The sequence below is a fragment of the Festucalex cinctus genome, chromosome 3 (assembly GCF_051991245.1).
Source record: "Festucalex cinctus isolate MCC-2025b chromosome 3, RoL_Fcin_1.0, whole genome shotgun sequence".
In the NCBI taxonomy this organism is placed as follows: Eukaryota; Metazoa; Chordata; class Actinopteri; order Syngnathiformes; family Syngnathidae; genus Festucalex; species Festucalex cinctus.
The window spans coordinates 13,963,877-13,989,971 of NC_135413.1; the positions used below are offsets into that span (position 1 = coordinate 13,963,877).

General features: G+C 40.5%; 1 long non-coding RNA gene across 1 annotated transcript; it reads left to right on the top strand.

Annotated features, from left to right (window-relative positions):
• The first annotated feature begins 20,339 nt into the window (after positions 1 to 20,339).
• On the top strand, positions 20,340 to 25,798 carry LOC144016636 (uncharacterized). The gene is made up of 3 exons (XR_013282943.1): positions 20,340 to 20,417; positions 23,956 to 24,036; positions 25,639 to 25,798. It is a non-coding gene; the product is annotated as an uncharacterized LOC144016636 (long non-coding RNA).
• The last annotated feature ends 297 nt before the right edge of the window (positions 25,799 to 26,095 follow it).

Sequence of the window (26,095 nt, forward strand, 5' to 3'; positions counted from 1 at the left end):
TTGTGTATGACAGTTCATCATCATCATTATGGTCATCATTGTCCTTTGAGGCCAGCTTTAAGGAGTCAATTTGAATATTTTTTTTCTGGACTTATTTTGTCCCATTTATTAAGTAATGTGTATCCCCTCATAATCATAAGTGCATGATTGTGACAGGAGTATGCCAATATGCCGATATGGCTTTACTTCAAGACCCATTAGTTACACCAAGAATAAGGACACAAAAATATGTGCCTGATGAAAATGACCTCTATGTTAATTAGATTCTTTCAGACAGACAGCCCTCCTCTTTGCTCCCTAATTGACAAAGCTCTCTTACATGACACAACTACTTACCTGTGTCAATTTTGTGTGTTAATTTCTACTATAGCCATTTGTTGCAGTCAGCTTTTTCCCCTTTTACGTTTATGCTCTCACTGAGCACATTTTTTTTTTTTTTGACACAAATCCTTTCTGCTCTTAGTCTAGTATGCATGTGCATTGTTTGTTGCCGTAGGTTAATTTGCAAACCCATATTACACGGAAGTTGAGCGTACAGAAAATACACAATATTTAATATTCTGTCAAGGGAGAACTGCACGTCCTCCGAGGTGCAGCCCTCACCCGGACAAGTGAGAGGTTTTTAGAGAAATACTTGTAGACACGCACCCTTGAGGAGTTACTGGTGCCAGGAGAGAAACGAGACCAACAGTGTATTGGTGCAACAATCTCTCCCGTCTTTGGTTGTACGGGAGTTTTTATTGAAGATCACATGGTATTACATCATAATCAATACATAGAGTACACAGAAAACATCTGAGACTGTTTATTCAACTGAGAAAAACATGTTTACTTTAACCACATCTGCACCTTTGCACAGCCTGTTCCGGTCCTGCTATCAGAAATAAGCGGTTGCGGTTGGTTCCACCTGACCTGACCCAATCCCAATGACATGGACTGTAGTCTGAAAAACAGTGTTCTATGTGGTACACTGGAAGGATATTATGATGGATAACACTGAATTATGTGTGTACAGAATATGTGTGAACATGACAATTGATAATGTTGTACATATAAGTGAACTCTTTTGTCATGTTCCAAGTGATGAATGTTATATATTTTGTTCTCCAAATATTCACTCATTTTGAATTTGAAGCATGCAACATATTCCAAAAAAAAGATTAGATAAGGAGAATAAAAGACTGAGAAAGTTGAGGAATGCTCAAAAAACACCTGCTTGGAATATTCCACGGGTTAACTGGGAACATATGAGTGTTGTGTCTGCATCTAAAATGAGTATCTCTGAAATCTCAGTTGTTCACATGCAAGGACGCTGCGCGGTTCACGAGGTTTGTCAACACCTCAGTGGGCAAATAATCCAAAACAGTTTAAGAACGTTTTTCAATTTACAATTACCGGTACAAGGAATTTAGGGATTTCATTGCCTGTAGTCTATATTAACTCATTCACTCCCAGCCATTTTCACAGAAGTAATCCCGTTCGCTCCCGGCTGTTTTACTGGATTTTGACTGATTTTGCAAGGCCCACAGAATATTGTGTTTTATGGCTATAAAAGCATGGAACCTATCAAAAGAAAGATTAAAGTCTCTTCTTTCATCAGGAAAAAAAAGTATGTTTCTATCTGTTTCCGTTTTGCAGCAATTAGAAGCGAGATAAGTTTCATCAGTTTTCACAAATCTATTTAATATTGTAAGTAATTGTAAGTAATTGAGCTGTTTTTTTCTACATGGCCCGGGTTGATCTCCTTTGCTCTGCTGCCACCTGCTTTTGTAATAACTACCATTTCTGCAACTGTTCTTTGCAGTTGAGAGGCTGAATCAAAGCCTTCTGTATGCTCTAGCATAAAAAAAAACAAAAAAAACAAAACGTATAAATACGTCTTTGGGAAACTTAGAACATTAAAAAACTTATTTACACGTTATTGGGAGCAAATGAGTTAATATCAAAAGATTCAGAAAATCTCAAGATTGCTGAAATGCCAAAAACCAACATTGCCCAACCACATTGTTTTGATCCCACAAGATGGCAAAAATGGCCTCATTTTGTGAAATATATATTGACATGTGGGCTCAGGAACACTTCAGAAAACTATTGACAGTTCTACAAATGCAAGTTAAAACAAAGCAAAAGACATGCGTTTATACCAACAATACACAAAAATGCTGCTGACTTCTCGAGGCCTGAGATCATCTGAGATGTACTGATGCAAATTGGAAAAGTGTGTTGTGGTCTGACAAGTCCACGCATCCAAATGGAAATCATGAACATTATGTCCTCCAGGCCAAAGAGGAAAATTAGCATCTGCAATCAGTGGAAAGTTCAAAAGCCATCGTTTGTGATGTGTTAGTGCTCATGGTATGGGTAACTTGCACATCTGTGAAGGCACCTTCGATGATGAAAGGTGCATACAGATTTTGGAGCAACATCAGCTGCCATCCAAACAATGTCTTTATCAGGGACATGCCTGCCTGTTTTATTACCTCTACAAATGTCTTCCATGTCTGACAGCTTCACACATAAGCCAGTGTTTACATGATGTTCAGTCTCTGTTCAAGAGACGCATGAATGTACGTACACAAGGAAGTCTTGTGAAGCCAGCGGGATAATTCACATTTTATAGACAGAACAAGTGAACTGTGTAAAGTTCAAAAGGAACATCAAAGAAAATGAACAGAGGCAGTGACATTTTAATCGAAACGACCAACCATGTAAAAATAGCATTGTTGACTGAGGAATTTCATTTTACCTGAACACATTTTTACTACAGCAAGCACTCATTGAAACAGAAAAGACAAATGCTTTTCCATGAAGGTCAAACAAGAGTAGTAAATAATAGACATTATGTCTATATTTAACTTTTTTTTTTTAATTAAAATATGAAAAATGAGTCTATACATATTGATGTAATTTATCTCTTATTGTCAGTGACAGAAGCGGCATGGTGGATGATTGGTTGGCCTCACAGTTTGGTGGTTGTGGGTTTGAATCTGAGCTCCAGCCTTAATGTGTAGGATTTACATATTCTCACCATGCCTGTATGGGTTTTGCCTAGGTGCTCCGCCTTCCTCACACATTCCAAAAACATGCATGGTAGGTTGATTGAAGAAAATTGTTTGTAGTTGTGAATGGTTGTTTGTGTGCCCTGCGATAGGGTGGCCAGTTCAGGATGATGGGATAGGCTCCAGCACACCCACAACCCTGGCAAAAAAAAGCAGTCTGGAAAATAAATGTAAAGGACATAAGATTCATTGTCACAACATTAATTGTATTAACCTAAATAAAACAAGAAAAATAACTGAAATGATTCGCTCAAATTAAAAATTACAAGACATTGAGCAATCTTCTAAACTGCTTTTATTTGGATGGAAAATAAACTTTATTTCATGCTATATTTGCTATATATTTGCTATATTTTCATGCTATATTTGAACCAGTACAATAGTATAGCAATTTCATACATACAGTATGTGTTTGAGAACTGCTCATAGAGTTTGAGAAAAATTTTTCCGTCACATATCATTGACTTCCTGAAATGTTTCACCATCCTCACATTGTTCTATGGAAAATGTAATTTCACATTGGAGCTGTCAGGAGAGAGAGTAAATTTATGGTCGACAGGAGTTCTTCAGATAGTGTCCCTGCATTACTGTGAGTGATAAGATCACTTTTCACCATAGGACATCGTTGCCATAGAGAACTAATTCGTTTTTGTTAGGTAGTGCCGCCAGTCCGTGTAGACATCATTGAGAGTTTTCAATGTACGTTTATCATGACAACTCACCTCACCTTCAAAAGTACCATTAATGCAATCTTTCAAGGTGACACGAAGGTTACGTTTTGAATGTAATTCATTTACAGTACGTCTAGGAAAAAAAATCTGTACAGGAACCATAATATTTGTATGCATGTGACCCTGTTGTAAAACAATGTAATGTAATATAATGTGCAGAACTTTTTCTCCCTACCTAATTAATAGGACTCCTGCTTAAAGTGGAAAACACACCATTGTAGGGCCACATCCAGACATGCCACTGTACCATCACTTTACATTTAGAATGTTAGTTCATTGCCTTCTTAACTCATTTGCTCCCAATAACGTGTAAATCTTTTTTTTTAAATGTTCTAAGTGTCCCAAAGACGTATTTATACGTTTTGTTTTGTTTTTATGCTGGAGCATACAGAAGGCTTTGATTCAGCCTCTCAACTGCAAAGAACGGTTGCAGAAATGGTAGTTATTACACAAACGGCGAGCAGGTGGCAGCAGAGCAAAGGAGATCAACCAGGGCCATGTAGAAAAAAAGCTCAAATACTTACAATTTTAAATAGATTTGTGAAAACTGATGAAACTTATCTCTCTTCTAATGCTAATTGATGCAAAACGGAAACAGATAGAAACATACTTTTTTTTCCTGATGAAAGAAGAGACTTTAATCTTTCTTTTGATAGGTTCCATGCTTTTATAGCCACAAAACAATATTCTGTGGGCCTTGCAAAATCAGTCAAAATCCAGTAAAACAGCCGGGAGCGAACAGGACTACTTCTGTGGCTGGGAGTGAATGAGTTAAGAGTCAATACAAAAAAAATAGATTTAATATAATTATTATTAGTCAAGACATGCTTTCCACAATTTTGTGGCGCTGTTGCCTAATGTGCCAGCCAGGCTGCTACAAACAAACAAAGTCATCGAGTTCACCAAACCCAACGACCAGCATACCCGGGGATATGGCCTCTCAAGCCAGAGAGGTGAACTTGAAACCCTTGCAGCCTGCACTGAAGAGAAAAAGAGAGCACCACTGAGTACTTCCTTGGTTGTGCCAAATTGCTTTGGCTAATGCAAAAACTATTGCTACATTGCTAGAGTTCAACAGCTATTTGCTCCAAACGCATCATCTGCACCAGCCCGCATGCATCCGCACCCCATCCAGAACTGCATTGACTAAAGTGAAATCGCACCTCCAGAAACATTCCCCTTGCGTTTGGTGTGAACGTAGCAAAAATGGCCACTGGTAAAGGCAAAAGGCAAAAGGTTTTTTTTTTTTTTTTTTTTTTTTTTTTTTTTTTTTAAGTCTAAAGCTATTTCCCTCCTGCAACAAAACCCTTAACATTGTGTCATCAATCTGCTTCCTGGTCTATCCAAGGAACACATATAAAGGCTATTTATCAAAATTTGGCAGCAGTCAGCATTCACCGCTCATCCTCTCCCACTGTACTACTGTACTTGACAAGATCAAGATTCACAATCACTTCACTACTTCACTGATCCTCAAGAGCAGCTTATAATGGCTGTTTTGTCATTGAGGTGTGTGGACCATGGTTGGGAGCATGTTGTCGATGTGTGTGTGTTCATGTGTAGGGTTGGCGAGACACTTGTCTTTTCCATCCACCTCTCCCCCTGATAAAATAAATCATGATATTGGTAAATGGGAACTCCTAGCAGTTAAACTCTCACCAGTAGGGGCATTACCTGCTGTAGAGAGCCAAGGTACCATTCCTAATTCAAACAATTCAAACAACAAACAGCAGGCTCTGCTCTCAGGCTATGTCTTTGTTTTGCAGCAACAGCTTGACCAGCGGGTGGTGCACGAGACACGCACACCCCCACACACACACCTGAAATGACAACCGGCGAGGAGCCCATGCAAGTCTCCTAGGCCGAGTGACAACAGTGTTTCCGGACCGGAGCCTGCTTCTACTGCGGGCAACTGGGACATCGAGTTTTCTCCTGCCCAGTTCGACGGCGCTGAGAGGTCAGCGCTCCGGAGTCGATCCTCTCCCCAACCCAGGTGACAGTCACCAGTGTGAATACACCAATGAGGGTTCAGAGTCTTTTAATTTGGTTATGAACTCAAATGTTAAGAGACTGGAACTAGATGGCGAAGTGTGGGGTTTTGGACGCCATGCTAAAATTACCACCTTGGTTGACTCGGGTTCTGACGACTGTTCTCTTGTCCTGGCCTAGTAACATCTCTTAAATGCCCTACTTTCTGTCTTCGAAAACAGCACCTAGATGGACGTCCTCTGGCGGAGGTAACGAACTAGATTACAGCAAGTTAAGTTGTCCGGTAATCACCAGGAGACACAACGTTTCCTTATTATGCCATCTCGTGCTTCCCCTGTCGTCCAAGGGTTACCATGGCTAAAATTTCATAACCCAGATATTAATTGGGAGACTCCCGTTATCGAGAATTCGAGAAGTCTCTGTGAGGCTTGAGCTCCAACCAACCCTGAAGGTCCACCCGGTGTTTCATGTCTCACTGATCAAACTCATGGCTTCTTGTCTTCTGAGTGTGCCGGCAGATCTTCCTCTGCCTCCCCGGGTCGTTGACAGCGGGTCTGTGTACACGGTGAAGGAGATCCTGGACTCCAGCATCTGGGCCTGTGTGTGCAATACCTGGTTGACTGGGAAGGCTAGTGGATTTCCCGCTCTTGGATCCCCGTTGCTGATTCGGGACTTCCATTCCGCTCATTCCTCCAAGCCAGGTAGTCCGCCAGGGGTCTTCTGTTGGAGGTGGGAGGGGTACTTTCATACCTTGTGCCGGCAGGCTCTGCTCTCAGGCTTTGTCTTTGTTTAGAAACCTTATGACATCAAAGAGTGCCAACAGCTCAATTTCTCAGGTTGGGAGGGGCTGGTGCTTGGAGAGCTAAATGACCTAGAATTTCTTAGAGGGGCGAATACAGGAAAACACCACTTCGGTCAGGTTTTTGGTGAGGAATTAGCATTTTAACACGGCTAAAAGCTCCAAAAAGTTTATTTTTCATGTTGACGTCCCTTTAATTTGTTTTTCTGCGTTCGACTTTTGTTACTTTATCTTGCCTGTTGCAAGCTCCCTCAGTTGTACTTTGTGTATTGTGCACCTTGTCAATAAAATTTTGTATTCCTTACTGGTTGTCCGCGTTTTTGGGATCCACCTCCGCTGAAATGCAACAACCTCAGCCTGATCAATTGGCAAAACTGCTCAATTGAAGACAGAGTTTTGTTCTTTAACCAGCTTACTTTCTCCTGTCTGTTGAGGGCAATTTTAATAAAAGCAGAGAAGAGATTTCAGACATCACTCCCTTTCTCCCTGTGTTACCTTAATGGCCAGCCACGTAAATGGGCTTTCACTTATATACCTTTTTTTCTACCTCAAGGTACTCAACTCCTATTCAACAAATGCCATACTCCCTATTGTGCATAAGCCAGAAAAGGCGTGCTGCACTGCACATTTCTGGCTGCACATTCTCCCAGCCACTCAAATATGCCTGTTTTCGCACCTTTGCACTTTTGGTGGAGCAACCATGAGTGATTCAAAGCTTAAAGCTTGTAGTCTGAGACAGTTTTGTGCAATTTTTTTCATACATTCTGAGACAGTTTTGTGCAATTTTTTTCATACATAAATGTCCATAGCTGACTCATTTCAAGCCATCAGTCCTCCCACCAATTTTCTGATTTTGTTGGTGTGCTCAAGACATAGATGAAATGGCAGCTGATTGAAGCTTTGATTGGTCCCTGTGGTGCAGTCTGTACCAGATGTTCCATGTCTGCTATGAATACAGCGTCCGTTCTTGTGTAATGGGTTTGCTCATAAGCGGCACATCAGGGCATCATACGGCATAAACGGCTGACATGGATAACTTCAAATAGGGCTGGGCAATAAATCGAATTAATTTGATACATCGTCATTTTAAAAAATCGAATCGTTGAAAATTTGCTAAATCGGGAAAATTGAGTTTGTTTACAATAGCTACCAACTACTTAATTGTGGCATTTAAGCACAAACTATGAATGTTAAGTGTATGTTAAAACTGATCTAGAATCAGTATACGTTACTGGTGCCTGAACACTTTGAACAGGAATTATTTTTTGAATAAATGAAACCTTTAAATAAACATTTGTTGGATGTATTAGGTTAAAATTGATTAAAATCGTAATCGTCCTGAATGACTGCAAAAATCGAGATTTTCTTTTTTGGCCATATCGCCCAGCCCTAACTTCAAATCACCACATTTTTGGCCCCCAGACTACAGTGAAGGTCCATAAGTCACATCTGTGACTACGTTTACATGTAGGCAATAACGCTTTTAAAACCCAAATATTGCCAAAATCGGGTTTTGTAAAGCCAGGTTAACACTCGCAATAACCCGGAAATGCTATTATCTGTTTTTTTTTTAAACCTGTATAAGACCCCTTTCATAACCCGAATTCTTGCGCGTATAAACATATTCGGAATACCTTGGCTGAATGTCGCACTGTTTTTCGCAGTGCGCATGCTCTCTCGTCTCTCTTTTCTTCTTCTTCGCTTATTTGAATTTGCAAGGAATCTTGGTCTTTATAGTAACAAATGCACAACTCCGTCCCACTCGCTAAAGGAGCCTCACTTGAATACATCGATTTCTCCGCAGCGTTTTCACATTCTTTTGTGTCTCTATGGCAAAAACACCACAGTTTATGCCTATTATACAAGTATACTGTATAAATCTGTGCTTCACCCGTGTAACCCACGGGAAATACTCACTAACATGACGCTCACAGCAAAGAACCACACTTCTGAAGCGAGAAGGAAACCGACTAGGCTACTTTATTTAGCACGGTGAGTGACATAAATAAAATGTATTTTATTGAAGTAGTAACTTATTTACGTAATTATGTTGTCCGTGCGTCGCAGTCCGAATGGGATATTCCAATCGAACATAAATGACATGTCAATGAGAGTAACTCGGTCCACCACACATGTGAATGTTTTACCTCGATTAATTCAGAAAGTGGACATTCTGAGATTGAATTCTGACCTTAACCCAAATGATGGTGAAGACTTGCAGCCCAGAGGTCAAAGGCAGCCAGAGTGCGTATTTTGCTTCGTGTAAAACAGTCGTGCACTCCATGTTTATATATCACAAGGAAGACTCAAGTGTTCAAACTTCAAACACACTTTAAAACGCACACAACACACAGTCAATACTCCACAATATGAAGACATCAAGCTGACATGACCCTGCTGCTGTTGACATGGCAAAGAAAAAAAAAATCAAAAAGAGAGAGAAACTCGGTCCGCCAAGCATGTAAACATTTTACCTCGATTAATTCAGAAATTGGAAATTCTGAACTGATTAATTCAGAAATTGGAAATTCTGAAACTGAACCCAAATATTGACTGCATGTAAACATAGTTTATATGTCGAGACTGACCACACAAATCTCTTGAGAAGGCGCTTGTTTCACCAACAATTTTGTTGAACATATCCTTTGCCAGTACGATCCTTCCACAGATTTCCTACTTTTAGTGACCGTCCAAAGTTATCAGTTTCTATGTTGTACTTTTTCAGTGACCTGATATCTGGTTCAAATCTGGCACTGATTTTGGTATAACCATGTATTTTGTCTTTATTTCCTTTCCTTATTTCCTTAATTTCCTTTACACTCTGTATGTTTCCAAGTTTCCATGTTTCCAGCAACATTCGTTCAAAAGTGTGAAATCCTCCATCATGGTTTGCAGTTTTAATTAATCTTGTTACCTGTCATACAAATTCTGTCGTAGTTTCAGAATTGAATGATTTATGCAGTTCACTTTCAAGAATGCACTTTCCTCGATTGTGCACATCCACAAAACCCCTCTCCCATCTTGTGTACACACTACACAGATGCACACACCCAAACACACTTGAAGCCTGCCAGTCAGTGCGGTGTTTGCTCCTGCTTAACTCCTGCCTCTGAGTTGTCTCACTGCTCTTGTATCACTCCTCTGAAAGTGCACACAGATGGGCCCAGGAGAGGGATGTGGCCTCAGTAGTTGGATTTTTTAATGTTTGGATTCTCCCGAAGTTTGGATTTTGCTAAAGTTTGGGTTTTGATAAAATTGGCTTGTAGTATCCGATCATCCGGGAGGGACTCGGAGTAGAGATTGCTGCACCTCCACGTTGAAAGATGCCAGATGAGGTGGCTCGGGCATCTGATTCGGATGCCTCCTGACGCCTCCCTGGAGATACTATGACTCCCGACTGGCCTGGGAACATTTTTGGATCCCACCGGAGGATCTGGATAAAGTGGTTGTGGGGAAGGAAGTCTGGGCTTCCCTCGTAAAGCTGCTGCCTCGGTAGAGGATGGATGGATGGATGGATGGATGGATGGATGGATGGATGGATGGATGGATGGATGGATGGATGGATGGATATCTGAGTAGAGTTAAAAATGCGAGCAACTGGAAAACTGTGGCTTTGAAATTTTGATTCATTTTAAAGTAAGGGAAAGGACAGAAAGCATCTGTCAGACTGCTAGTCTATGTTGCGATGTGTTTACCAGTGTATGACCACCCCACCCCCCGTTTCGAAGGGAACATAATTCATTTTCATTGATACATAATTGTGTCGGAATTTCTAATTATTTTTTTCTTGTTGAAATTGTATGCAATTTTGTATCTTGACGCCATATGTGTTCCTGGTGAATTTTCCTGTGTGTTGGATTCTTTTTTCCTCCTTCAGTCTATGCTGAAGACAACCAATATATGGCTCTGGATTGCCCTTATGGAAGGGGCACAGCAGTTCCATTCAATGCACAAGAGGGATCTGCAATTTTGGTATAAAGAGAAAAGGTCTCAAAGATCAAGGGAAGATAAAGTATTAACACACAGGGAGTGGGAAAATAAAAGCCAGTACCATTAAAAGGGACAAAATGCAGGCCATCCACTGTGAGGCAGACTGCTGAGAGCGCATTACAGTTATATATGAGGCCATGGTTCTCCCTTTGTCTCCAAAGCTGTACCTGCAGACATCTGATATGCTGAAACCCAATGAAACTGCAGGGTGGAATTCATCTGCTTTATTTCAACACATTCTTATTGTGTTACTTGACAAAAATCTGCATTTGTCCTCCCTTGTTTGTTTTTATCTGCTATAATAAGTTCCCCCTTAAGCTTCCTCTGTGTGTTGCTCCCTGTGGCTGTTTGTGCCAGTGCAAAAGACTGGTGAAATGATTGAAAAGCTGTCCTGTACATCAGGGTGGTTTGTGGGGCCTGTCCGTGCTCTAATCCATTGTGCTGCCCTGCCACACAGGTAGAATATCAAACAGGCAATCCCCGAGGAGAGGAAGAGAGAAAGATGGGGCTGTGAAAAAAAACAGAAAGCGATACGACACAATACAAGACTTGAGAACCAAGAGAGAAATAAGAGGCTAATGATCAGGTCTGAAAGCAAAGCGTACAAATGAGGAAATGAGAGGCTGAAATAAGTAAATGGAAAAAGACAGAAAAGATCTGCGAGGGTTCAACAGAGTCGCTCTGCATGGCAGCTTTGCAATGGAGGAAAGAAATGATGCCTGCTACTCCACCTCTTTTCTTCATTTGACTCTGATATTGTGTATGTGCCATTACTCCCTTAAAAGGTTGTGGAGCAAGTGGTGTGATGGGTTCCTGAACTACCTCCTAAAATAGAGCGATCAAGCTGCATAAACAGGGTACTTTCTGAGAATCTGTGGTGTGAAGCTAAAAATCCAGATTGAAAGAGCAATCCAGTCTGTCATTTTACATACGGTGAAAATGTCATGAAGTTACAGTAGCACCGTCACCTTCTATAATTAACTTATGTCCGTAGAGGCTACTCTATACTTGCGTAAACAAAGAATAAAATATTATACCCAAGGCTGGAAATAAGCGGGTTGCACGTAACATTTTTTAATATGTGCTTCATTAATAAACATTGACTCTCAAAATCGTGACTGCAAAGCTGACAAAAGTTCCGTTGTGTTTGGCAGTCACACAGGGCTTAAAATTAAAATAAATAACTAAGTAAAAGTCTGAACTCTATTCCAGGGAGCAGTGGTGCAGTGTCCAACGTGCTGATTCGTTGTTTGACCGACATCAAGCCATTACTGTTCGATTCGTCGCTGTGGGAAGGGTGAGCGCACAGCAGCCAGCGACATATGCCTATTAATATTTATCGACTGGGGTGAATGGCCACTGACTGGGCATTTGGGAAATTCTTGAAATTCCAGATGGCCAGTTCTCCCCAAGTATCAGGTGTCTGGTTATCTCTTTCATTATCCATCTATATTATGTATAGCAGGTTGCAGTCCTCTCTAGTGCTGCATCCATCGAATATTTTGGGATTCAAATATCCTATGGAAAATTATATTGATTGATCGGGTAGTTGGATAAAAATAAAACATTTTTGCTTAGTGAAAGAACAATTATGAATGAAATTAAATATTAGGCAACCTCTCTCTCTACCCACTCTTAAAAACTCTTTGTTCTTTGGCGTTTGACTCGGCATGAGACTCATCATTGTTTCAGTGTTTTATGGTGCCTGCTGTATTTTATTATTATATTTATATTATTTGCGCACCAAATTGGGCAGCACAGTGGGGGTGAGTGGTTAGCACATCGGCCTCCCAGTTCTGAGGACTCGGGTTCAATTCCAGGCTCCGGCCTTCCTGGGTGGAGTTTTCATGTTCTCCCCGTTCCTGCATGGGTCTTCTCTGGGTCCCCCAGGTCTCCTCCCACATTCCAAAGACATGCATGGCAGGTTAATTGGGTGCTCCGAATTGTCCCCAGGTGTGCTTGTGAGTGCGAGTGGTTGTTCGTCTCTGTGTGCCCTGCGATTGGATGGTAACCAGTTCAGGGTGTACCCCGCCTACTGCCCGAAGCCAGCTGAGATAGGCGCCAGCACCCCCCTTGTGAGGAATAAGCTAATTTAAGAAAATGGATGGATGGACTTACTGATTTTTACTCTATGTACAGCACTTTGTGACATCAGAATCACAGTTGTGATTTTGCCGACTGCAACTGCACAATTGAGTGAGCCCAGTTAGTTAAACTGATCTGTAGGAACGGCAACTGTGGCCGGCTGTCAGCATCAAAGTGTACAATCATCACATTGATTAAACTGCCTTTGAGAAGCACACTAACAATGTTAGACGCCCTAAACACTGGCAACAGGCACTGTGCAATACAATGTCAACGTAATTATGTCTTCCTTTAGAGCCCTTAATTGGCGATCAGAAGTGATTTCAGGATGAAGTTGTTTTGTTGACTTTGGTCGCAATAGTTTATGCCAGCATGAACATCTTGGTTCGGGAATGGCAGTTATCTGCGGGAGCGGTAGAAGATGTATTCTCCAGAGTTTGTGAACGTGATAATTCTTGCAACAGCAGGGTTAGAGAAAGAGGCTTTCCATCGCCCTTTTTTTTTTGCCCAGCGACATTTTTTTTCACTGCTTTTCCAGTAAAGATGTGTTCTCACCATGTTGAATGATTTCCCCTTCCATTGTATTTCATTTCATTAGTTTATTTAACAGGATAATGCAATCAGACATAGACATTGAGCAAAGCTAGCAGCTGATGTTGAGCCTACAGAGTTTAGCAAATGCTAATTTACAACCCCCGTCCCTGGTTGAGCTTTTACACTACATACACAATCTAAAACACGTAAAACAAAGCTATCCCCATTAAAAACAATAGAATCAATTGTAATAAATGAAAGCAATCACATGTATTGATCACTCATCATCATTGAACAAAACCCCCACTTGATTCACGACATATGGGTACAAGGTTTATTTTCAACCACATTTTCAGTTTGGAGACAAATGTTTTAAAACTCACATATAGTCTTTATATCAGTGGGCACAACAGAGTTTCAGAGTTTACTGCCCTGATATGAAAAAGCTGACTGACCAAATGAAGTCCTGCACTGAGGGGGTATGCATTCTGGGTCCATATTCCACGTGTTATTCTACTGTTGCTCTTTGGTCTCTGGTCTCTCTCCGAAACGTTTCAAGAGCAAGGTTATGGAAAAATTAAAACAATAAATAAATAAATAAATAAATATGTATATATATATATATATCTTTAACGGATGTATTATCCTCTCTGTGTACTGTGGGTATTATTATTATTATTATTATTATTATTATTATCATGATGATTATTATCATTATTAAAATTATTATTACAGTTGAATTTAAATAGTACCTTCATAAATAAAAAAAAATAATCTTTTTTTTTTTTTTTCAAGACGTCTGGCGGGGGGGTTGAACGATTCGGTGAACGAATCTTTTGAACGGTTCTTTAAAAATAAACTGATTCTAGTTATTCAGTTCACCTAAAAGAACTGTAATGCCCATCACTAATGTAGTAACTGGCTGTGTGAGGTAAAGGACCAAGTTATTTTGAGTGAGCCACAGGTTAACCTTAGGGTGAATCGTGCAACTGGATTTGTCATTGCGCCGTTTTAATTCAATATCAGCCCTACTCGCTTCTGATTTGGCTAGTGGCTCTTAAGTTGGAAATTCGGCACTGTACCGGAGTACTTTAAGCCCCGCAGTCGGGAATGAAACAGAAATGAACGTGCAGAGTTCTTGTCATTTACTTCAAAGAGCCCGCACATGATTGTCCATTATTAATTGTCAGTGCTAGGCACGAGCAAGTGGCACCTATGAGCAGAAGGAGGAATGGAGGGTGAGGAAGGGAGAAAGGGAAAAACAAAGAAACCATAGTCTGTGAAATCAATGAAAGTTCCTTTTATTTATCCCTTAAATACAGCCGCTTGATTGTAAAATCACATTGTAGTGTGGTGTTTTGCACATTGTCGCACTCAGGGTTGCCATTCCTCCTCCTCCTGCCAACCCTTCAATTTAGTTAGAGGGGACTGACCCCCACCAAGAAATGGAGCCCAACAGGAAGCATAGCACCTTGACTATCTCAAGTAGAATTTGTAAAGGAACAGCAATTAAGGTATGTTTTGATTATATCTTTTTAAGTATTTAACTAACACAAGTCACTGTGGTGGGCACGTCCGCCTCCCATTTCTGAGGACTTCGGTTCGAGTCCAGGCTCCGGCCTTCTTGGGTGGAGTTTGCATGTTCTCCCTGTGCCCGTGTGGGTCTTCTCCGGGTACTCCGGTCTCCTCCCACATTCCAAAGACATGCATGGCAGGTTAATTGGGCGCTCCGAATTGTCCCTAGGTGTGCGTGTGAGTGTGGATGGTTGTTCGTCTCTGTGTGCCCTGCGATTGGCTGACAACCAGTCCAGGGTGTCCCCCGCCTACTGCCCAGAGCCAGCTGAGATAGGCGCCAGCTCCCCCGTCACCCTTGTGAGGAATAAGCGGTCAAGAAAATGGATGGATGGAAGTCACTGTGGTCATTCAAAGAACTTGCTCGGGTATAATTGTGGTGCCCCGTTTTGTCCATAGGACGGCCCGAGTCAGAATTGGTACAGACGTGCCATGCGCACTGTTGTTGGTGCCAGGCGGACACGGTGCACGGCTGCAACAGGTGTTTTCATCAAGTGCTCATCCGAATGCTCAGTAGTGGGGACCAAATAATCACTGTTACTGAGTCCAGGGAAAGTCAACTCAGAACTCGAGTTTAGAAGACTATGTTGAAGCTGGCACCCTGTGCGAATCCCCTGAAAAAAAGGGATCCCAACGTGACACCTTTTAATGTGGCTTTAAGTCTAGTGTATTAGTGGTTGAATCCAAGTGTAGTGGAGGCCATCTTGTGCTGTGAGATTGATTGTACGTTGGTAAAACATCACTTCTCAGCCTGCAAAGAGGGTGCCAGCCGCTGAGCTGGCAGCTCCGGCTTTTAGCTCAAAGGTCAGCATTTTCCGCTCCTGAGCCGGTAATATGGTTGCAATTACACTTAAATAACCTATCCTCAATAAAAATAACTGAAATCTAAAAACATATTGTTAAAAAAACACAATACTAATTTATTTTCCTTCGCAAGACATGATAAATAATGAGACAAAACGCATTGACAATAACTACCTGTACAATGTTATTCATTGTGACATACTGTAGATACTGTACACCCTTTTTAAATTCTCATCACTCTCTACCAAGACTCAAATCAGACTCACAAAGAAAGAGAGAGCTTTATGCAACTGCCATGATCTTTTTATAGATGAAATCACACAAAAGGAACACTCGGCATAAGTACAGAGTTCAGTGCAATGAAGGCCGGCTTCAGATGGGAATTGGCAAGTGACCCTTGAGACGGGTCAGTGACAATTCACAGAAAGCAAATTGCATGGACAGCATTGATTAATGGGCAAGACACAGCTCGTTATGGTCTTTCTGTATTACCCTCCGCCTTCACCTTTCTATCGTCTGATTCATCCGTTTGGATCAGACTGCTGGCCAAGATAACGTTTCGCCAATTGACCGTAGCCTTTCATTAATGATACTACTGGTGTCATTTGTGAATTCACTATGACCTCATTAAGAACTGTTGAAAAGAGAACATCGGTGTTCCAGACAACATACAATAATATACATACCTACTAGCCTTTCTATGACATTTAATGTTAGATTTGTAGTCAGCAGGATTATACGTCCATCCACCAATGATATACACTGCTTATTCTGGTCAGGGTCATGGGGAGCCGCAACCTATCGCAGCCGACGTCAAGTGAATGGCAGACAAGATACCAGATTGGTCGACAGTCAATCACAGGGCAGCTGGAGAGACAGACAAGTCATGTTAACATTCACACCATTACTGAGTGGGAACTGAATTCAGGCAAGTGAAACAGGGCCAGGCACAAGGAGGAACCATTGATCAAATTCCACTTTCCTTAAAAATTTTAATCATCAAAAATGTGTGAATCTCGATTTTTAATTCTGATTCACTGATTGTATTATAAGTCGGGGTGTAGTTTGCCTTTCGGCTGAAGTCAGATTAGTGAACCTGAACAGGATAGGCATTTAAAAAAAAAAAATGCATAGAGCCGATAGAATATATTAAAGCAAATTCGATTTTTAAAACACTTGTTTAGAAAATTATGCTATCATAAAATGCCCCCCTCTCCGACAAGCTTTACACACATGACACAGATTCATGGACGCACTTTAAAATGTTCATGTTTCATGCTTAACATCAATTGAGTCTGGAGCGTGGATGTCATTGAAAAATATGTCTGGTCTGTTGTCCACAATGTTGACACATAACAACTCTCCCCTCTTTATTAGGTTATTTTATCATCCCTTCCAACAGCTGTGACAGCTCGAGCAATGATTGAGTTTGGCTTGTTTTTACAACATCCTCTGCAAACTCTGACACCTGATTTCACTGAGAGAGATTGGATTTGAAACATGGAGGACACGGGTCGCCAAGCACTCGTCTTCACATTGTCCAAGGAACTATGTTGAACAGCTGGTTCAGAAAAAAAATGCTTTCTTTACTTGCAGATGTTGTAATTTTTATCCAATTACAACAGTAAAATAAGAAAAAAAAATCTGTTTAGTTTGGATTATTTTAATATTAATCACGAAATACAGTGAATCTAAACTGAATATAATGCTTTTTTTTTTTAAGTTTTTTTTTTATGACAGCATGCCAATATACCAAAATAATAATTTCTTCAACATAGCAAGCGAATTTCATTTAGTTACTGGTCTCCCAGCTACCCCCAAGAAAACCATCATCTCTTCAATTGAACGTTAGTATGTTCTGGTCCGGTGTTGGACGAGAGGAAAATAGTCCAGCAAGCTGGCTGGGGTCACGGAAATAAAAGCGTTTTTCTTCTAAAAACAATTTGTGTTCAAAAGAGTGATACATTTGCATCACAATGCTCTTTTCTGAAAAAAGTCAGACGCCATTACCGCCAGGCACTACGTTTCTGTTTGTTCGTATCACTGCGCGTCGCCCTGTAGACAGCTAATCGACGCGCTGCAGACAGCTGATCCGCACGCCTTCGAAAAGACAAACAACTTGTAGATTAGTGCGCGTCTATCAGCTCCATGCGCGTAGTGATACGAACTAACAGAAAAGTAGTGCCTGGCGGTAATGGAATCTCACATTTTTCAGAAAAGGAGTTTAATGATGCAAATTTAACACTCTTATGAACACAAATTGCTTTTAGAAGAAAAACGCTTTATTTTCGTGACCCCAGCCAGCTTGCTGGACTATTTTCCTCTCGTCCAACACCGGACCAGAACTCGTGTCACAGAACGCTGTCAGGGGTATGTCAGTGCTGATCGTACACACTGGAGGTGAGGATGAAATAGAGATTCATGTCAAAAAAGCCGAACTATCTCTTTAATTAATGTTCAATGTGGGGCAGGTCTGTCATGCTAGACGCATGTCATTTCGTCTACGAGCGAAATGCCTGCTCAGCTAAACCTACTAATTCTGTCCAAGAATGATGACAAATTCCCTGGTATAGACGTTGAAGAACATACTAACGTTCAATTGAAGAGATGATGGTTTGAGTGTAGAGCGCTGGGAAAGATGGGGAAAAGAGCCGACCTGATTCAGAGGTAAAGCTTTTTCTTTCAAAACATCATCCTACGCAACTGACATTCTGCAGTTTCAACAAGCTATCCTTTGTGTTGTCACAATTTATATGAAAGACAAAAAATATAAATAAATAAATAAGTAAATAAGTAAATAAATAAATAATAAAAAGAAAATCAGACGAGAAGCAAGACAGGCCCAAATAACCGTTGCAAAGCCATTTTCGCATTTTTCCTCATCATTCATTATTGTCGTCCGGCAGTCCAAGAAGGGCCAAACGCCAAATAAAACAAAGAAAATCACTTACCTCTTCGGGACAGGCGGTGGATCAGGATCAGGGATCAGGATTGTCATCTGTAGGAGCATGGCCTGCCCTAACTTCCCAATTATACTGCTTTGAGAATATTATTATTATTATATATTATATATTATTATATAATTAAGAAAATTATGAAGGTTTAAGGTTTAAGGGCCCACTCTCTTTTAAACCTCCATACAATGGTTTAGATGTGTCAAACAAATGCCTTTTTATAGAGAAATAGGGGTGTGGCTTATGCAAATTTCATCACCCGGGTAAAAGCTTGTCGTTCAGAATGCATTCTAATTCACTAACATACACATTGGTGGTGAGAAGAAAATTGGCCGGTATGCATGTATCATGAATCTGACTGCAGTGTAAGAACATATATGCATTAGTGAATAAAATCCATTGTTCACAGATGGGAAATTCAGGTCCAAAAAATAAAACCCTGCCACGGTTTGGCCTTAGCCACAGGTTCATCTACTCAACTGGCAGGTAAACAAGCTCGGGTGAGTAGAAGCACCTGTGGCTACAGGCAAACTATGGCAGGGTTTTCACTTCAATATTTCTCATCTCTTCCATTGTTTCTCAGGGGCAAACTCAATAGGTCACATTTACTCTTAAATGTGTAGGAATATTCTTACTCTGTGCACAAGTTGCAAGCCATTCACCAGGTTTATGTTCATCATGAACCGACACTTACAAAGTTCACATTGAACAGAAGCTCAAGGGACAAAAGAGTTTAAAAAAATTATCAACCCGGACTTTCTCTATGATTTGTGCTTTTCTGGCGAGGATCATTTTCAGATCTCTGGTCATGTGACGACAGAAATTACAGCCAAGATCAGGGCCCTTCCAAAGGAGGAGTTTATACATGTCACAGTTCGACACACCACCTCCAGGAGTGTCTCAGGGACAAAGGTGAACAATTGGAGCCCATTTCGACAAGACATTAAAATCACGATCACAATGGACTAAAGAGCAGAGGTGGGCACTTCCGTCAACCTGTCACTGGCTGACGCCCAGCTTGCAAAACATAATTCATCACCTTGCAAAAATACAGAGATTGTGGACTGAGTGAAGCAGGTTTTCATCCGACTACAGGTTCTCGACCATCGCCAGAATCGTCACTAACATGGTCACGTCTCCTCAGTCTGTGTATTTTTGTTAAATTTCATGCACAAATTTAAGAACATATCTATTGACGGATCACAGATTTGTGCATACACAAGATTTAAGCACATATTTACGCAGAGACACATAAGTGAATAAAGGCCAATATAATCTGGTGTGTGGTGTTTCGGATGCAAGGAGTGTGTCTAACACGCTATTTGTTTCACTACCAGGACACAGTTCAGACAATTCCCACAGGACCAGTTGTCAGCGGGCACTTTCAGCTCCCAACCTGTTTTCCCCATGGGATGTAGTCTCTGAAGAGCCATTTTCATCACTGCTGCTTTCTCTATCTTTGTCTACTAATTGAGAAAATAGCCCCCCAAAAAAGGTTTCTCTCGGCAGAGTAATGCGGTTTGTGCTGACATATAGTGGTTGCTTAATGCTTTGCCAAGACCTTGGGCCATGCAGTGATGTACTGTTTTGTAAAATAGCATCACAATCAGGAACACATCCATTATGTAGAGTCATTAAGTAGCCACAAAATTAATTGCTATTCTGTATATAACATTATATATATATCATTAAACCTGTCTTTCAGGTAAATATGTTACTTGGTGCTGTATTCTGGTAGGCTACCTATAATAGACGCGTGTTCTTCATGCTGAGCACAGCTTAAGATAATCGCTCAATTGCTCAATGCAACTGACGTTTTTCCTGAACTGGTGGTATGGTAGGATGCAACCATTTTCTTCTTGAAGGGATGGGGGTCGGTGAGGGAGTGAATTCTAAACTGGTGATTAAAATGTTTCTAACACTATGGAATATAAGAACATATAATGACATTGCAAATTAAGTATTTATAGATTTATTCCCAACAGTAGGGGTGTTAATGTCAACTATATAACCGCCTATGATGGAGTGCAAAGTTACTTCATACGGATCAATCATTCAAGCAAAAAGTGAACATTCTGCTCATTGTCAAGGAGAAACTGCATCCTGTGAGACTCTAATTTTCCACTAGAGGACAATACTGTTGATTATGTCACTGAGCAAACTGTCGGCTGCATCAGAACTGGTGCTCCCAAGAAAACAAAACTTTGTTGTTAGGTGTTTCGACTTTGGGTTTGAAAATAATAGAAAGTTATTATGATATCAGGCATCAGGGAAATCTGCAGTAAATCATTATATGCAAGGATAAAAATCAGTGCAATTCTTTCTTTGTAGATAATCATAAACAGAAAAACACAATAAATGTCTCGCTCTAGCTCGTGATTGTATGATACTCTTGGTATTGCTGGTAGAGATTCGTTTAGATATTCCTGATCTATCCCTTTTTCTGCAGGCTCATCTTATCTTTGATTTTAACTCTGGACCTTTATATCTATTGCCTCAAGGAATTATCCAGCGAAGATTATTTTATCAGTGATGAAGGTTTTACCATGGTACTCTGCACATATCACGTTTGTGTGCATATGCGTGTCAAGTTACTGGGCTTCTGTGCATGGTGGAGTCTGAATTCAAAAGGTGGATGGGCCAAATGCGGGTAAGCAGGAATAGTTTTTAAAAGATTTTCAAACAAACAAAAGGCAAACAAGGTGTGTGGAAGAATTAAAACACTAAATGAACAAATTCCAAATGAATCAAAATTGAAAGTGTCAAAGAAACAAAAAAGCACAATCATTACTACATTAAATCAGAGTGCCCAGAACAAGTTATAAATTTGTTTGCATGACTGAAATGTAGTATGTGCGTATAGGTACAGAAAAAATAAAATAAAAATAATTATTAAACATGCGGATCTGTAGTAATACGCACACCAGAATCTTGTTCTAAACTGACATGCTGACGCATGTCTATCCTCATTAAGAACCTCAATATTGAAGTACTTGACCGAGAACCGGAAACAAATAAATAGTACTGTTTGGTTACCAATAAAATAAAAAAAATTAAAAAAACATGGGGTAATTTAAAGGTTCACTGTATTTTAAGCCCTTCCACCGTTAACTACAGGCATATAATGATTCAATCTTACCTTTGACACCATGGCGATGTAATATTTTAGGAAATATTAGGTCGTTTGCTGGCTATTTATCGCGGAATTAAAATGCCTGGTTCAGTAAAACCCCGCCTTTCCCCATGTGGTTGCCCCTCTCGTCCTACGGCTGTACGCACCGCCCACAAAACTCTGGAGCGCTGCATTCGAGCACTCCTCTGCCATGCAAGATCAGCCATCCCTTGCAGTACAAGAAATCGTAATGGAGGAGGAGAGGAGGAGAGAGAGAGAGCGACACGAACCTGGGACCTTCTGCTCACCGGTTGAGTGTGCTAACCGCTTCACCATTCGTTCAGTTAGGTTCAACGGCGCAGAAATTTTACTTGTAGTTTACACAAGTGACAGCCACGGAACCTTTCTGGGAATCGGCCAATTTTTGTTGCACTTTGGCATTGCAAATGTGAAGGATAATTGTTTGCTATGAATTCATGGAAGTCTCAGAGAAAGTGGGCATGTGTTTAGTCCGCATAGGCGGTGACGTCATAGAGTGAGCACCCGCTCGTTCTTTTCGGGATGGGAGGGGCTGGTGCTTGGAGAGCAGAATGACCTAGAACAGGGACACCCAATTTCGGTCCTTGAGAGCCCCCTATCCAGCCTGTTTTCGGAGCAGCCTACTGCATCACAGTGTGGTATGCTGGATGCACTGCAGCCAACAAGAGAGCGATGCAGAGGGTGATAAACACCGCTCAGAAAATTACCGGCTTCTCCCTCCCCTCCCTGGAAGACATTGCCAGCTCTTGCTACCTCAGCAGAGCAAAAAACATTTCCATGGGCTCAACCCACCCCGGCCATCATATGGAGGTAAATTGGGTGCAAAAGTGACACATACTCGTAACATGAGGCATGTACCCGCATGTAAAATGTACACATACACAACTGCATATTTGCGTCAGTAAACCACGAGGCATATATGCGTAATTGAAGATCCATAGCCGTAAAAAAAAACCTCAACCATATCGTGGGAATATTTTCTAAGTGCATGGATACAAATCACCAAACATGAGCTCTCGAATCTGCAGTTGCGACACTGTGCTTTGATCGGCACCATATCGCCGCCAAAACGGGTGCCAAAGTGCGACACACCCGGAGAGCATGATACAGGCACACGTAGAACATGATCTGTATGCGTAAGTGTTGCAAATGACAGCAAATCTGTATCGGGGGTTAAACTTTATCAAACGTTCTTTCTCAACCACATGGACAGGAATCATCAGTTACGAGTGCACGAATCTACTCTTCTCATTCACTGCTTGAAAAAAATGGGCCGTGCGCGTGCCCACATTTGGCACCTAAAAAAACCGAGGCGTATTGTCGTCGAGCAGATGCGTATGCGTAACTTCATGCGCGTTCCCGACAGACACGTGATCTCTATTGTCCAATCAGCTGCCCCCCTATCTCATTTCATGGCGGCTGTCGGGAAAGGTGGAAGACGACTCCCCTGCCATTGCAGAGGCACCACTCACTTGCTGATTTTGGAGGACTCCCGTTTGCGAAACTAGTGAGAAAGTCAACGCCATTTCGTTTTTGTGGGGAAAAAATGTGAAGTGTCAGTCAATGCACTATCGACAAGAAACATTGACAATCCATCCATATGTAAGTCCGTGCGTGTTTTTGAGTCGCGCCGGGAGTGATGTCATGCAGCCGACAAATTCGGCCTTCGAAGGACCCAGCCTTGTCAATTTGGACACAAGCCATGTTTTTCGTCATCATCAACTGACTCGTCTTCCTCGAGTCTCGAAGGCCGTCTGCCATACACTGATACGCAAGCTGCTAAGCACCATCTACTGGTGAAAACTTATATTGCACTTTTGATGTCAAATAGACACTAAACAGTAGTTGTCTCAGTAGAAAATGACTTTTAAACATAAATGAAAATAATATTTGTGGGGGGGCAACTATTGCTGTATGTTCACTTTTACCATAGTGCCACATAACCATGAATGTTGAAAGTAATTTGTGAATGTGCAACTCCACGCAGCATCCACCCTTCCTGCAATACTTTCCTCAATGTGCAATATGCGTACTTATTCTACCTAGTTTGGCTATATGCCACATTTGTGCACTACTATCAACATTCTTGCACCACCAATCTGTCAACGGACTTGCATTTGATTCCGTTTTTTTTACTACTTACATTTTGTTACTTTTACTTATTTTATTATTTATAATTAGCGCAAAAGGGAGCAGCGCTCCAAATTTTGTTGTATACCTGTTGTACAATGGCAAGGCATTCAATTCAATTCAATTTCAATATCACCAGTCTCAAACGTAATTACAGGGCTCCAGGTGGAGCAGTGGAAACCGTCACCTGACTTTGGTGCCGGTTGGTGTGGGTTCGCTTCCCCGCCTGGGAGACCATGTAAGTTTGTGTGCGTGTTTGTGTGAGTGACTGACCAAAAAAAAAAAACATTTACAGGAAGAACTAATTGAATTTACACAGTCAACAGTAGTTTATTGCCTCATCCATTAAAACCTACACACGTATATTTTAACCAAACAATGCTGCAAAGAGATGGGTAGGTTAATCAGGAGGGGAAGACACACAAAAAATATTTGAATACATCGGAGTCTGCTTTACTCTAATATGCAGAGAAGCAAAAGATTACAGTCAGCAAATAAGCTTAATACTCATACACTTCAATAGACGTCCTTTTGTTATTTACTTAATGTGCATGCTGCACAGCATTATTAAATTACAGTTACCCTCCGTAAAACACGAGGGCAACTAATTCACTAATCTATATGCTTCATTCTTTTATGAGGGAGATCTGTTCAATGCAATAAAACAGTACAATGTTTCGGGTTCCACTCTTGCAATGACCAGTGGAAGGAGTCTCATGGGGATGTTGCTCATGGTGTGTGTACAGATTCAGACTTCTGGATTTTTTCCGTGCATGTGGCATTTTCTGGTTTTGTCCGTATGCCATATTAATCCACACAATTATTTGTACATAAGTTGCCTGGAGTGCACGCAGAGTATCTACTTGCTGTTCTATCGACTGGCTCAAATACCCACCTTCAGCGTCGTCTCCAGCACTCCTGCAGTTCTCTATCAGACACTCCATTATATATATATATATATATATATATATATATATATATATATATATGTGTATATATATATATATATATATATATATATATATATATATATATATATATATATATATATATATATATATATATATATATATATATATATATATGTATTTGGGGGGGTGCTTAGTAAGCTATGTTCATTCCCCTTTACAACAGTTCAGAGTGTGTAGTCACATGACTCCAAAAAGTGTGTCTGAAAACTGTCGTAACAACACAGAGCAACACGTCCAAAACTTTTTCACCACCTACAGCACAACCATACAGTTGAGTTCGAAGACGTGCGCAAACTAGCTCAAAGTGCGAAACAAGGTTCGAAAAGTGCCACCCCCAGACAGCAGCCCATAACGGAGGCATTTGCAGGAGCGACACAATATAAGAGAATTTCTAAGAGGTGGGTAGAATTAATCAACGCAATCGCCTACCACATAGCTAAGGATATAACTCCCATAGCTACAGTGGAGCGCACGGGGTTTAAACGCCTCATGAAAGTAACCGACAAGAGGTACACCATACCATCACAAAAATATTTTTCGCAAACTAAATAAATAAATGACTAAATAAATAGATAAATAAATGACTAAATAAATGAATAAATAAATAAATGAATAAATCACAAAGTTAAAATAAAAACGGATTCTATTTTTTTAATTTATAATTTTTTAATTATAGATTTTTTATATTCATTTTTATTTTCACGTTTAGTCATTTATCTATTTATTTATTTATTTAGTCATTTATTTATTTTGAATGTTGGCAGTTTTGGTCCTCCATAAAAATGTACTATAATCAGGCTAGTAAAAACATTTTTACGATTGAAAATTACATTTATTTTCTCCCTCTTTCGCTCCTCCCCCAATGATAGGTCGCCTGAATCTCAAGATTCCAATGATGAATGGGTCCCAGATTCTACACCCAGCAAACGCCCCAGGAAGGAGCACAGCAGTTCCAATGAAGTGCAGCACATGTGATATGCCACTGTGCTTTGTTCCCGGATGGAATTGTTACAGTGGCTGGCATGAAGCCAACTGAACACTCTGTAAATTGTTTTTTTGTCAATAGTTTGTGGTTGCTTGTTTTTCATCAATATAGTTCCACTTTACAGCAAAACTCATTTGCACTCTTATTCTATGCACAACCATTTATTTATTTATTTATTTATGTATTTATTTATTTATTTATTTAATGCATTTATGCTTCTGTTACTCATTTTCAGTAATACTTGGAATATGAATGTAGATATAAGATAAGATAGCCCCAAGCTTAAGCTTTCATTAGAGCCCTAGGTCATTATTGTAAGTTGAACCATTCCAGAATAACAA